A 12,335-nucleotide genomic window follows, 5' to 3' on the forward strand; every position below is an offset into this window, starting at 1 on the left:
TGCTCAGTGTCTGGATATGCTATGCTTTTTTAATAGTGTTCAGCCCTGAAATCGTGTTGATCCTCAAAACAGTTTATAAATACGCATATTTAAAAAAAGAATACCGCTAAAAAGTCTGGCTGGCTTGTACAGTGATTTGAGATCATACTTAAAACACTGGAAAATGTTAATAAAGCTGACGTGTTTAAAATGTTGACATATGAACAGGTTTAAATAAACAGTAGTTTTTCATTACCAGATATTGTGTAGGAAACAGACCTTTAAACAGCCAAAATGGACATGTATCCCATATTAGAATAACAAACCAGTCCTTGTTAATGCTATATATGTGGACCCAGCAGATGACAATGCAGCATGTATCTTGAAAGTATTTTTTTATGATTAAATCACATTCTTACCTTTGCATGTTTTCTTCTTTTAGTAGTAGTCTTCCATCACGGAGTCTCTAAAGTATTGAAATACAGCAGAGCTGAAAAGCACAAGGTACGTATGTGTGTGTGTGGTGTGTGAGGTGTTTGTGTGAATGTAGAAACAAAAAGCTGACCAAAAGCTGATAAGGCTTTCAATATGTGCGTGGGACGCATTGGCCAACAAAATTATTGCCGTGCCTCAACCCTCACCAAATTGTCAATCGGACATGGGACCCATCCAGGGGCGGGGCCACAGGGGGGGCTGGGGGGGGCTTAGCCCCCCTGAAATTTTCGTCAAGTCGGTAATCGTGATAACTGGTTATCCGGCTGCTGCAAAATTCTGGCTGCCACCTTGTGCTGCCCTGCAGACTGCTTGAGCGGCAGCCTTTCGAACTTATCGAACTTATTAGCCACATCAGCGGCTCTGACCTTTTAACAAACTCCGCGTTCAAATCCAATAAAATTTGTTTTGTACATTTGTGGCGCCCATTGGAAAACATACACACTGGATATCTCAGAATATTGAAGTCAGCCCCCCCCCAAAGTCAAAATCCCTCTGCCCCAGGACCCCACCTGACCTTTGTTCTACCCCCACACTCGGTGCTTGGCCATGGGCTCATTTTGACTTTAAAATTGTAAGTTTTATTGCTTGCAGAACAATGCATTTCACACAATGCATGTTGTGTCCGTGACCTGACGCATAGAGGACTTTTGCGGTCAGCCGCGGATGGTCAAGGCACAGGGGGTGCGATCGGCTAACTGTCTGTACCTCAATACATTTTTGACGAAACGTCAAACCTGCAATGAGAAACTTGCAAAGTTTGAGTGTACCTCTAGCGGTTTGTGAACATCGTGGGCTTTGGTGTCTTTTAACAGGCACCCACAAAACCACTTTTCCCAACAGTTTGTAAGATTATACAGGAATAAGGGCCGCAGGTTGATGTAAAATAACGATCGTGGTGAAATTTCTAGGATTTATTATTGTTGAAATTTTTAAACTGGTACAAAATGTGGAAAATTACACGACATTGTTGTTTTTCTTTAAAAATGTACACCACCAACATTAAACCATATAATCCATTGTTACTCAAATTATTCTAACAAGTAGAAAATTAAGTATGGTAATTCTATTAATGGTCATGTTTCATGTGAAAATTGTCATGAGGTTCAATAATAGCGGCACACGTTCACAGTAAGTGTTTAATTGGCAGTTTCAATACGCCGTCTTACTAGGCTTTAAAAATCAGGGTCCATTGGACGTGTTTAAAATGAACAAAATTTAGCACAATTGACACCTTAATTTCCCATGACACAGCTATCAAAATTGTTGAAAACCATCCACAAAAACAACAAATACCGCCACGATGGTGTGTAATGGTCAGTACACTCGGCTTGCAATTCACACGTCGCCGGTTCGATCCCCCCGGTGCTGCAGTCGAAACAACGATGCAAGTTTCCAAATTCTCTGCCCGCCCATCTAGTGGTACAGATAGGTGGACCACCGTTAGTCGACCACTGGCAGGTCACGTGTTCTGGTGGGGTAAAGTGTGAGGAACTCCCCATCTCGTCCAAGACGTCTGGCCAGTGTGGAAGAGTAGACCAAATTCAGGGACTCTCCAGAGCTGCCTAGAGTGGGGAGGCACTTCAATGAGCAGTGGTGTGAGCAAGCAATTACAGGGCTGCACCTTTGCCTTTTGAAATTACAAATAAGTATGCAGATTATTAACTTATTCTGTAATAAACATCCCTGTAGTTGCAGTGTTAAGTTTTGAGACTGTCACTTGCAGCACGGTAAGGTGAACCTCGCACTGAGTATGTGGACCTGCACAAACTTGTTAGTGTTACTTGCTGGATGGTGTTGTCAGCACAGCATATGGCCCGCAATCAGGAAGGTTTTGCGTTCAAATCCCATGAAGGGGGTTGACCTAAATGTACATAAAATGAGTACCACTTTCTAGGAATTCAACAGAGGTCGCCCTCTCCTATGGAATAACTTTTCTCTGTCATGTGAATGTGGAATTTCCATCAACGGTGCAGAACTATGAGCATGAAATGAGTACTGCCGCATCTATTTGAGCACAAATCTACTGACATTTATTTTCCACGTCCTTTTCCAAAGGCAATGCCAATGCAAAGTCATTTGCAATGCATTGCCCTATGTCTTACTTCACAAAAGTGCAATGTGTTCCCTGTAGCGCTTAGCATCTGGTACTTGTAACATTTTTACAGTGCGTATGAACTTATCTTTGAATTATTAATTGCGTAGAAGTAAAGTTTTGCTTTTAACGGCCGTTAAGTTAAATGCGGAGTGTAATAAATTAGAGTTCTTTAACAATGGGCATTTCCTTTTGGCTTCCAATATTTAAAAGTGGGAAAACTGTAACTTAGCTTGTTTCCAAGTTTTAAGCTTTAATGTTTACGTTTAGCCGTATAAATCCCTGTAATCGCTTTCTGCTGTCGGGCTGAAGCTGTTGTATGGAAGAATAAATTGTGTCGACGTTAACTGTTGGGCTGGGAGTAAGGGCGAATTATTAGGCTGGCAAATTAATCTCTGTGGACAGGCTAACAATGTGCAGAGGAACAGAGCAAACTTTGGCATGGACCTTTTTCCCTTTTGTGGTATTCAACAATGTAACAGGGTCTTTTGTGTATACATGTGTACATGTGTGTGTGCATGTCCACGCATTACGATTGCATTGATTATTGTAGCTGCTACGATTGTACTGGACTTTTATTCCTAGCAACCTGAGTTCAATATTTTGGCAACGGTTCACTTAACCAGTGCAAATTGGAATGTGAACCCGACTCGTTGACTGAACGTAAAATCATTGACCTGTTTCAGAAATGTGCCAATATCAGCAATGAGACAAAGGCAACTGGGAATTGGCAACGTCGGTCACGCTAGGCCTGTATAAACTCTTGAAGTTGGGGTTGCAAGTAGCCATGGGGGCCATGTAGAGTAGCCAAGGCAGTTGTAAAGGCTATTGAGGGGGGGTTCAACATGTGGGTTTGGTCGTCCCCCCACCCCGTCTTGAAAGGAGTTAAAGTTGAGAGCAACGTCTTTTTCTTCCCTCTTTGTCTCTGCACCCATAGGCCTTAACCTCCTTCTCACTGTGTGCCATGCTGGCCTCAATAGATGCTGCTCGCTAAGAGTCCTTCCTCCGATACTCATCGAGGCTAAAATGGGACATCTTTGTATTGGAGATAGCTTTCCACTTTGGTTTGGAATGCCGTCTGTCCCTCTATCAGTTCTTTTGTTTGGGCATTTGAGGCATGTTTCTGTGCTGGGGAATTCTTCTTCAGGCGATGATTGAAGAGGCTTGGCCACGCCCGTGGCTGAAAGACATCCGTGGAAGCAAGCATCCTCCTGTGTGTAGCGTTACTGAGCTGTGCTGCACAGCAACAACGCGTGTTATCAGCACACTGTCCCGCATGGCAACACTATGAGTTTGAGTGGTGGAGTTGATGCATCACGCAACGCAACCCCTTCTCTGTTGATGCGTTTAGCCATTCCACACATGCCACTTTCCCTGCAACACACCAACCCTGTGAAATTCCAATATCGCTCTTTAAACAAACATTTTTTTTTAAATACCTGGCATTACTTGGCCTGCTTTTTCTGCATTACATGTCGGCAGTTATGAAGCCACAAAAAACCTTGTCTCTGTCTCTAGCTCTTAGAAACTTTCTGGCCTTGGAATTCAGGTGAATGTGGGAGATGCTAATGAATGTCACACGGCAGGGGAGGGTAAGTGACTTGTACGTTTGGAATAGAATGTCAAAAACACGGAGGCTTTATCGGGAGGATGAGGTTTCCATGGGTGGGACACGTACAGGATAGAGGAGGGCTGGCTTTTTTATTTTAACAAAGTTGCTGAGCACAGGCCCAAAATGTCAAGCAGCCAGCAACAAATTACGCTTGTAATAGATTAGGATTAACGCGGTTTTTTTAAATTGAGCAAGGAAAAGAGAATATGAGAGGGAGATCCAAATTCAAGCATTGCGATGAAAGAAGCAGAATAAATCTTTTGACTTGCAGGATGGTTGAACGCAGTATGGAGGAGACAAAACAGTCGGTCCTGGAGGAATCAAATAGTGAAGTTCGCGAGAACAGTAACCATGTGAGTAGCAAAAGAATAGCGACAAGGAGAAGGCATGGAGTGGCACCCAGAGATTGGTGATTGCGGGGAAGAGCTAGTGCCAGATGGTGCTGATGAAGCATGCTTACAATGAAGCCAGTGCAAGAGTGCCCTGTACATGGCGGCTGTCAGCTGTCTAATGACTGAGGGATTGAGTAGAATGAAGCATTGGTGAGCTGTGTCAACGGCAGCATTTAGTTGCGATGATATCTTGACTCGATGTTTTCAGATTCAAGGAAGCTGCAACCCAAAAAAAACGAGTTATATTTTTTTATTGTCGGCATTTACCTAGGCTGTGCAGATTTATTAGTGAGTAATTAATATAAAGTCACTGCCAGGCACCCTACCATAGCACTTAACGTTGCTGAGATAATGACATTAAAGGGTACAGCAGTGATGTTACTCTGTCATGGCACACTTAAAAGTAATACAAAAATATTTTTTGTCTCAATGAAGCTTAACTTTTGTTGGACAATCCCAGGATGGTCAGGTTAGGTACATGTCTACAGAATAAGGGCCGTGTACAGTACTTGTGGAATGGATTGCATGATGAAAGTATAGGTTTAAATTGTCATAGGTAAAACCTATTGGGCAATAAACTCTCATGTTCAACGTGGACTCTGTTACATCATATATAAACTTGGTTACACCAGCAACAATACAACAACAACAAACCTAGGAGCGGCCATGAGTGCTGAGGAGCGTTCAGGAGCTTGTTGCAACCCTCAGAGGTGGATAGAGGAAGCGCCTAAATACCACTCGTAATTTTTGTCAGGTTCTAGCTCGTTGGCTCTTATCACATCGTGTGGGAGGAGGAGCTCTTCCACTCTTCCACTCTTCCTGAGCGAGAAGAGAGGCTTTCATCAACAAAAACTTGGAGCGGGTTTTTTGGGTCACGTCCGCGAAGAATGTGGCTGCTACCGCCGCTGCGTGCGTTGTGTTGTGACGGTGCATGTCGTGTGCGGGAATTAAGAGCAGACACTTCACCGCTTTCTCGGTGTACGTTTCCTTTCTCATCTGAACACATTGCTTGCACACCTTTGTGTTTCAGAGAGATGCAGGGTGAGGCTGTACAATGTCAAATCTGTCTTGTATGAAATATATGAATAAAGCTTAGGCAGCTAACTTAGTCAAATAATAATTGCATATTCCACGTAACTTTAGAGTCATCTTGTGTCAATATTGTGTTCATGCTGTTTTCCTACCACTACTTAATATGCCTAAATTGCGTAACTGCACAGCAAATCCAAGCGCATTTGGTTTGCAAGATTTATAAATATAGCCAAGTGCGTTGCCATCCTTAAGTGCCGAGGAATGCAGTGCGCATTGATATACTGTGCTGCATAGTAAACACGTGTTTGCATAACTGGGCCCTGTGAACACTGGTTGCATTAGAGCAGGGGTCGCCAAACTACGGCCCGCGGGTCGGATGCGGCCCGCTTGCCGGATGTGGCCCGTGACGTCAGTCCATCAGGCCCGCCGACGGCACTTGAATTTGGTTGATAAAACCTATGGAACACGAGACTTTGTGATGCAATTTAAATATGTTTAGAATATTAGGAGATCTTCACGAGTGCGGAGACCTCCTGACTGCTATGTTCCTTAAATGTAATATTTTAAATTGTATCTATATTTTCTTGTTTATTGCAATGTTTGCTTATTTCGCGCCATCCCAAGTACTTCCTCGGCTCGTGGTAGCTCCGCCTACGCTCTGACGTTACCATGGTTTCCATGGCAACGTCATGGCAACACGTTACCATGGTTTCCACGGCAACGTCATGGCAACACGTTACCATGGTTTCCATGGCAACACACACAAACACGCATCTTTTCCCGCCCCCAGATTTTCCAGCTGTCAACACAGGTCCGACGCTCCAGAAATATTTATTTATTATGCGGCCCGCGCTTGTCATTCTTTCAGTTATCCGGCCCACTGTGAAAAAAGTTTGGTGACCCCTGCATTAGAGGAATGAAACATGAACGTGAGATAGGACTGCAGGCTATCGTGGAGAGGTGCGACGTCAAGCGGATACCAATAGCCTTCCTCATTGTGTGAACTTTCATGGCACTTTGCAGGACGTAGTGTAGGTGTATACAGCACTTCAGGATTATGTCAGCAAAAGTATCTATTTGAGTGGGGGAATGGTGGCGCAATGGTTAGCACACTGCAATATTTAACCCAGCGACCCGAGCTTGATTGCCAGCCATCGAGTGACATTTGTACCGGTCCGAGCCTCCCTCTTCACCAACTGACACTGACCAGGGTATGGTCAAACAATCCCCTTGACCAACACAACATCAGGGGGGGGGAGGCCTTCATCGAGCAATAGATGGACGGAGCTGTAGAATTATTTTATTTATTATTAACGCTAAAGTGTGACTGCGTGAAATACGATTTACCTGTGCATTCCTAAGCGGAGATACAATCCAAAAACATGCAGCCATTACTCTTTGGTTCCTTCGGTAAGTCACGTAGAAAGAAAATAAATAATAGAATACGACGTTTCGATTGCAACACAAGCAACAGTCACCAGGTGTGTGTTTGTCTCTCTGTGTGTCTTTCTGTGCGTCTCCATGCCTGTGTTTGTCTCTCTGTATATTTGTCTCTCTCCGAGCTTGCATTCACACCTGATGACGGTTGCTTGTGTTGCAATCGAAACGTCGTATTCTATTTTTTTCATACGTGACTTTACCGAAAGAACCAAAGAGTCATTCCTGCAGTCACGAAAGCTTCAAATCAAGTTTGAACCACCTCTACGGGGAGGATTTCCACACAACTCATACTTAACTTCAAATTGAGCAATCCTTGGAAGAACGTGTTAGCCGACTGTTGCATTGCATTACAGTTCCAAGTCTACTAGGTTTCTTTTCTCAAACTTCCAATTTCTCTCCGCCTGCCGCTCTCACTGACACGCTAATTTCTCTGCCCCAACCCCTCTATATAATACCTCGTCACAGAGGCGTTTGTCTGTGTGCGTCTCTCTCTCTGCGTGTGCCTCTCTCTGTGTGTCTCTCTCCGTGTCTGTGTTTGTCTCTCTGTGTCTCTCTCCGAGCGTGTATTCACACCTGATGATGATTGCTTGTGTTGCAATCAAAACGTCGTATTCTATTATTTATTTTATTTTCTTTCTACGTGACTTTACCGAAAGAACCAAAGAGTAATTACTGCAGTCACGAAAGCTTCAAATCAAGCAGACATTGTGGAAGCGTACCTGAGCAGCGTGCCCTGGACTCTGACACAAGCTGGTGCTTCTTTGTCGAGGGAAAATACTTTTAAAGTTGTAGTTAAGTGTGCCGCCATAGTGTACATGCCGGTGATGTTTCCGCATTGTTGGAAAAATGCATGAGAGTGACATCACTAGAGTGCTATAATGGCATGCCGAACTGTTAACGTTTAGTAAATGTCATTAATTTATTCAGAAAAGCCTTAATGAGTCTCGCCGCTTTTCATCTGGCGTACTCCTGCGTCGGGAGTGTTTTGTTCTTTTTCTCTTCGATCGTTGCTTTGCATGCGTGAGGAATCCGGAGCACCCTGGAACAAAATGTATCCATATGCAGGCAGGTCCATTAAGGCAGGTCAGCAACCCACTTGCTCTACTGCTACCTCCTGCTCAGCTGGCATTCCCAGCGGGTTTGGAATTCTCAGAGCACGGAATTTCAGTCCGCACAGTTCACCTACCCTGCCTGCAAGAGGGCTGGACTATAGGCGTGCGTTACAACGACCAGCTGCAATGTTTACAATGGTTTTATGTTGACATGGCGCTGCTAGCTGTAACTGGGAATGGCTCTTCGTGTGATGTCTCTTGCAGCTTGGGGTCCATGCTGTCGGACAAGGCTGAAGTGATACCGATGAAGACTGCAAGACAGGAGGACGACCCATAGGAGAGTCACATGCGCTGTTGCAACTCGTGGCTAATTATTATTATAGCCACCTCGAGCTCGGAGTCTTAAGGCGATTTAATAAGTTCTGTACGCATACTTTAAAGATGCAGTATTTTTGTGAGCTAATGAAAGCAGAATTTTGCCAACGCAGAGCCAAACTATACCGCCACAGTGAAATAAGCTTAAAGGTTAAACAGAATATACTGAAACACATTAGCTGGTTTAAATGCTGATGGAAAATTACTGGTTTTGTCACCTACCATTAGATTCCAGAATTTACACCATTGGCTCCGTGCTGCAATGAAGATGAGCATTGTCCCGCGCTCGTGTGACTAGGGAGACGTGCTTACTAACTCGTAGACCTGCATGGTGCAGCGTAACCCAGTGGCATTTACTTATCAGGTAATGACTCACTGAAGTCAAAACAGATCTAATTTGCCTTAAAATTAAGTGTTCTTGCGATATATTATTCCAGAAAACACATTGATCATGAAAATAAATGCTATTTTATTTTGGTTACTGATCATACACCTGTTTATTCGTGAAAAAAAGTTGTGTTTCTGCGGGCTGCATGGTTTCAGCTGATAGCTCCAACTGTATTTTTTACTGCTAAATGCGTTCTTTTGTACGGAAATTCGAGTCGCCTAAAATTTGTATCGTCGGATTAAACTGGCCACCTCGGTGGTTTGTAAAGAGATTGGGCTCTACCTTAGGAACGTTACAGTTCTACCACTGGCTCATGTTGCTAGGAGAAATGAGTACTGCGCAGTGCTCGTGAAATCACCTTGACTTTGAAGCAATGGAAGCTTTACCAATTGTGGCTAGCTCTGGATTTGATTTTTGAAAAATTAAACGTGATGCTATAATATTGCACGGAGTAGCATATGTCATGCGAGACTTTTTTTTATCAGTCGCTGTATTCCATGAAACTGGGTTATTTTCCAAATGTTTCTTAATTTTGGTACATTTTGTACGGCGCTTTAGTTTGTAAGGCCGGCTTGGCTCTGAACATGGCACTTAGTGAAGCTTAATCTTTGCCTGCCTTACCTGGTTCCCTTGCATAAGTATAATTTGCAAGAAGCAAAACTTGAAAACCTGTTCGTGTACACGCGGTGCCTCTGTATTGGCTCGTGTTGTGATGCACAAGCGTGCGTGTGTGTGCGCGCGCGTGCGTGTGCGCGAGCGTGAGAATAAACAACAATGTGCTTGCTCTGCAGCGAGCGCATTGACGCATGGGCTGCCAGCTGTGCTCTGCGGAAAAAATCCATATGCGCACGTATACTGGCGCAGAAGGGAAGTGAAATTGTTATGCTAATTGTGATGCGATAATAAAATCAAATTGGACGATGCCGAAACGTGCAAGCCTCCCGTACACTCAAATAAATATCTTGCGCGGTAAAAACAAAATAGCGGGTAAAACCGTGGAACAGATGCCACTGATGTCTGGACACTATTGCGGTGGCAGTTGGTGTGAGTGAGACTTAGTGGAGTGTGGGAAGTGCATATTGGCTAGTCAATGCGCACAGAAGTAGGGTCATTGACAGTTGCACTGCAATAGAACATGCATTAGCTCTAGCTGCTTGTGGTTATCAAACTAATCATTGAGTCTCATCAACATTCTTGCTTTGACCTTTTTGGTCATTCCAAGCGTGCACATACCGCATGTGAATTGATTTTATTGGTGCATAAGTGGACTGGTGGTGGAGTCTGCTCACGGAGTTTACGAATCACGTATACAGTAATGTCTTTGTCTTTTGTCAACGTGACACTTTTTTGCTGATTGGCCGTGTCGGGTGGTGGAGGGTTACGACACATTTATAAATAACGCGATCTAACCCAAAAACCTGTATTATGAATAATATTGGTCGCGAAAGCCTAAGTAGTGTCTTTAGAAATCTGTTGTGACATTATCAGGTCTGTCCTTTTGTATGACATTTCGAAAGCCATTGGACCGTATGTGTGGTGATAATGAAGAGTATGGGTTTCCTTTGGTGCAAAAATGACAAAGGAAAAAAATGTTTACTTGCCCGAAAAACCAAAGGGTACATTGGAGTTTGCAGCTGTGGTGCAAATGGTATTGACAAGGATGCATCATCCATCATTATTTGTAATAATAAAATAATGACCGCCTGGAAGCTTGCGTTGTCTCGTGCGCTTGTGTGGTGCTTAATGTGGCTTCTAAGGGACAGGATTTCACTTCGCAAATGACAACAACAAAAAGCTGTCGTCGGTGTGCAATTATCAGAGTGGTTAGAAAGGAGCATTGCTTGCCCTTATGCTGTGGCTCAGCCACGTTAAAATTGTACGCACTATACTGTTGTACATTGACAACCCGTGCTGTTCATTTTAATAAAGGCAGTTGGATCCTTAACAGTGTGAATGTTACAAAAAAAGCGATTCGATCTGGTCATTGCGACGATTTACCGTGCATTCTGATTGAATCGCCTCCAAAAACCCGAATTGACGTTCGGCGTCCGATGCACACAATAACTGCATTTGACCATTCCCATTGAAGATTGGAATAACAACACAACGTGCGTGTAATGTTTTTTAGGAGAGAGGAAAAAAACATGCATTGTCAAGATGTTTAATTTACTTTGCGTGAACACGTGGTTTAATCTGATGCTGCAATGGGACAAATTGCAACATATCTCGGGACATGTATTGATTCAATTCCAGCATGAGTCAATTCAAAATTACATTTGTTGACCTTGAGTGGAAGTACGGTTCCCAGGAACCAATCACAAACAGCGTAACAAAAACATAGTCGATGACACGTGCGATGTGATGCATCTCGTGAGCATCGGGCTTTTTTTTCAATGAATCGTGACATCCCTAGTTAATAATAATGCACAGGCAGTAGACAATTTACTGTTTAATTCGCAAGAGTTGCTGATGCGACGTAAACTAACAGACACGCGTTATTTCCATCCGGGGATTACACTGGGGACTTGCGTGAGCCTTGAAAAGGACTGAACGGGCTAAAGGAACAAGGCAGCTTTTATAAAACGTAAAAAACGTATCTGTACTGGGTGAAACTACAGTCTCATCGACTTAAAGCTTTCGTGACTGCAGGAATTCATATTCTTTGGTCTTTCGGTAAAGTACACGCAGATATATTTATTTGAACCTATCTCCGTGACTTTACCGAAAGCTTTAAGCTTTACCGAAAGACCCAAGAATACAGTCTCATTTTTCAAGAGGGTCCTGCTCGAAATGTTTGGCCGATCCCTAATTGAAACCTTAGTTTGTGGAAAAGAACAAGCGCTAGGAACCCGGCGGCCCGAGTTTGATTCCCACTGGCGGCCAACACCAATGACGATTATCGGAACCGGTCCTGGGCCTACCCTAGGTCGACTCAGCCTCAATATGAGTACCTCGTGCGGTGTGTAAACATCACCACTCGGGAGACAAAGGCGGCCGGGCGTGGTGCTGGCCGCCCACCCCGTCGTGTGCTGTGCCTGCCTTCATAGGTGCTCGCTAACAGCACTTGCCCGAGCAATCTGTTAAGGCTATACGGGGGATCTTTATCTTTTTGTGTGCAGGATGGAGGAGGACCAATTGATGAGACAGACATTGGGGCGGTCTCCACAGGTATGGCGATCGTCAGTAACACTGCTAAAGCCTGAAAGGCAACGTGTATATAATAGGTGACGCTTTGGGAAATCGCCCCTGATCGTACGTAAAGAAGTGCATTAAGGGCCATAGCCCGAAACGTCACCTAAAATATACTTTTCATTTTTAGGCAGTGTTATTGATGTATGCGTTGAATAGTTTTACTGGTAGGAACCTGGTTACACCAGCAGCCCACAGGGGATTATTGTGTCTGTCCGTCCGTCGTGCATCCAAAAATGGGAGGGGTGGGGCTGGGTGGAGAGGGGAGGGTGGGGAGGGGCTGGGTGGA

At 44.1% G+C, this 12,335-nt stretch overlaps 1 long non-coding RNA gene across 35 annotated transcripts in view; it reads left to right on the top strand.

Moving 5' to 3' along the window:
* Nucleotides 1–10,566, top strand: part of LOC116941535 (uncharacterized) — a 28,056-nt gene extending 17,490 nt beyond the window's left edge. For 18 of the 35 annotated variants that reach the window (XR_012941559.1, XR_012941583.1, XR_012941565.1 and 15 more), the window contains 2 exons: nt 422–483; nt 8,359–10,566. This is a non-coding gene — a long non-coding RNA (uncharacterized LOC116941535). The remainder of the gene's footprint in view (nt 1–421; nt 484–8,358) is intronic. The other 17 variants (XR_012941586.1, XR_012941566.1, XR_012941574.1 and 14 more) reach the window with 1 other exon arrangement.
* Nucleotides 10,567–12,335: the final 1,769 nt, after the last annotated feature.

This window comes from Petromyzon marinus, chromosome 12 (assembly GCF_048934315.1).
Source record: "Petromyzon marinus isolate PM22_M1 ecotype Great Lakes invasive population chromosome 12, UKy_Petmar_22M1.pri1.0, whole genome shotgun sequence".
Lineage (NCBI taxonomy): Eukaryota > Metazoa > Chordata > Hyperoartia > Petromyzontiformes > Petromyzontidae > Petromyzon > Petromyzon marinus.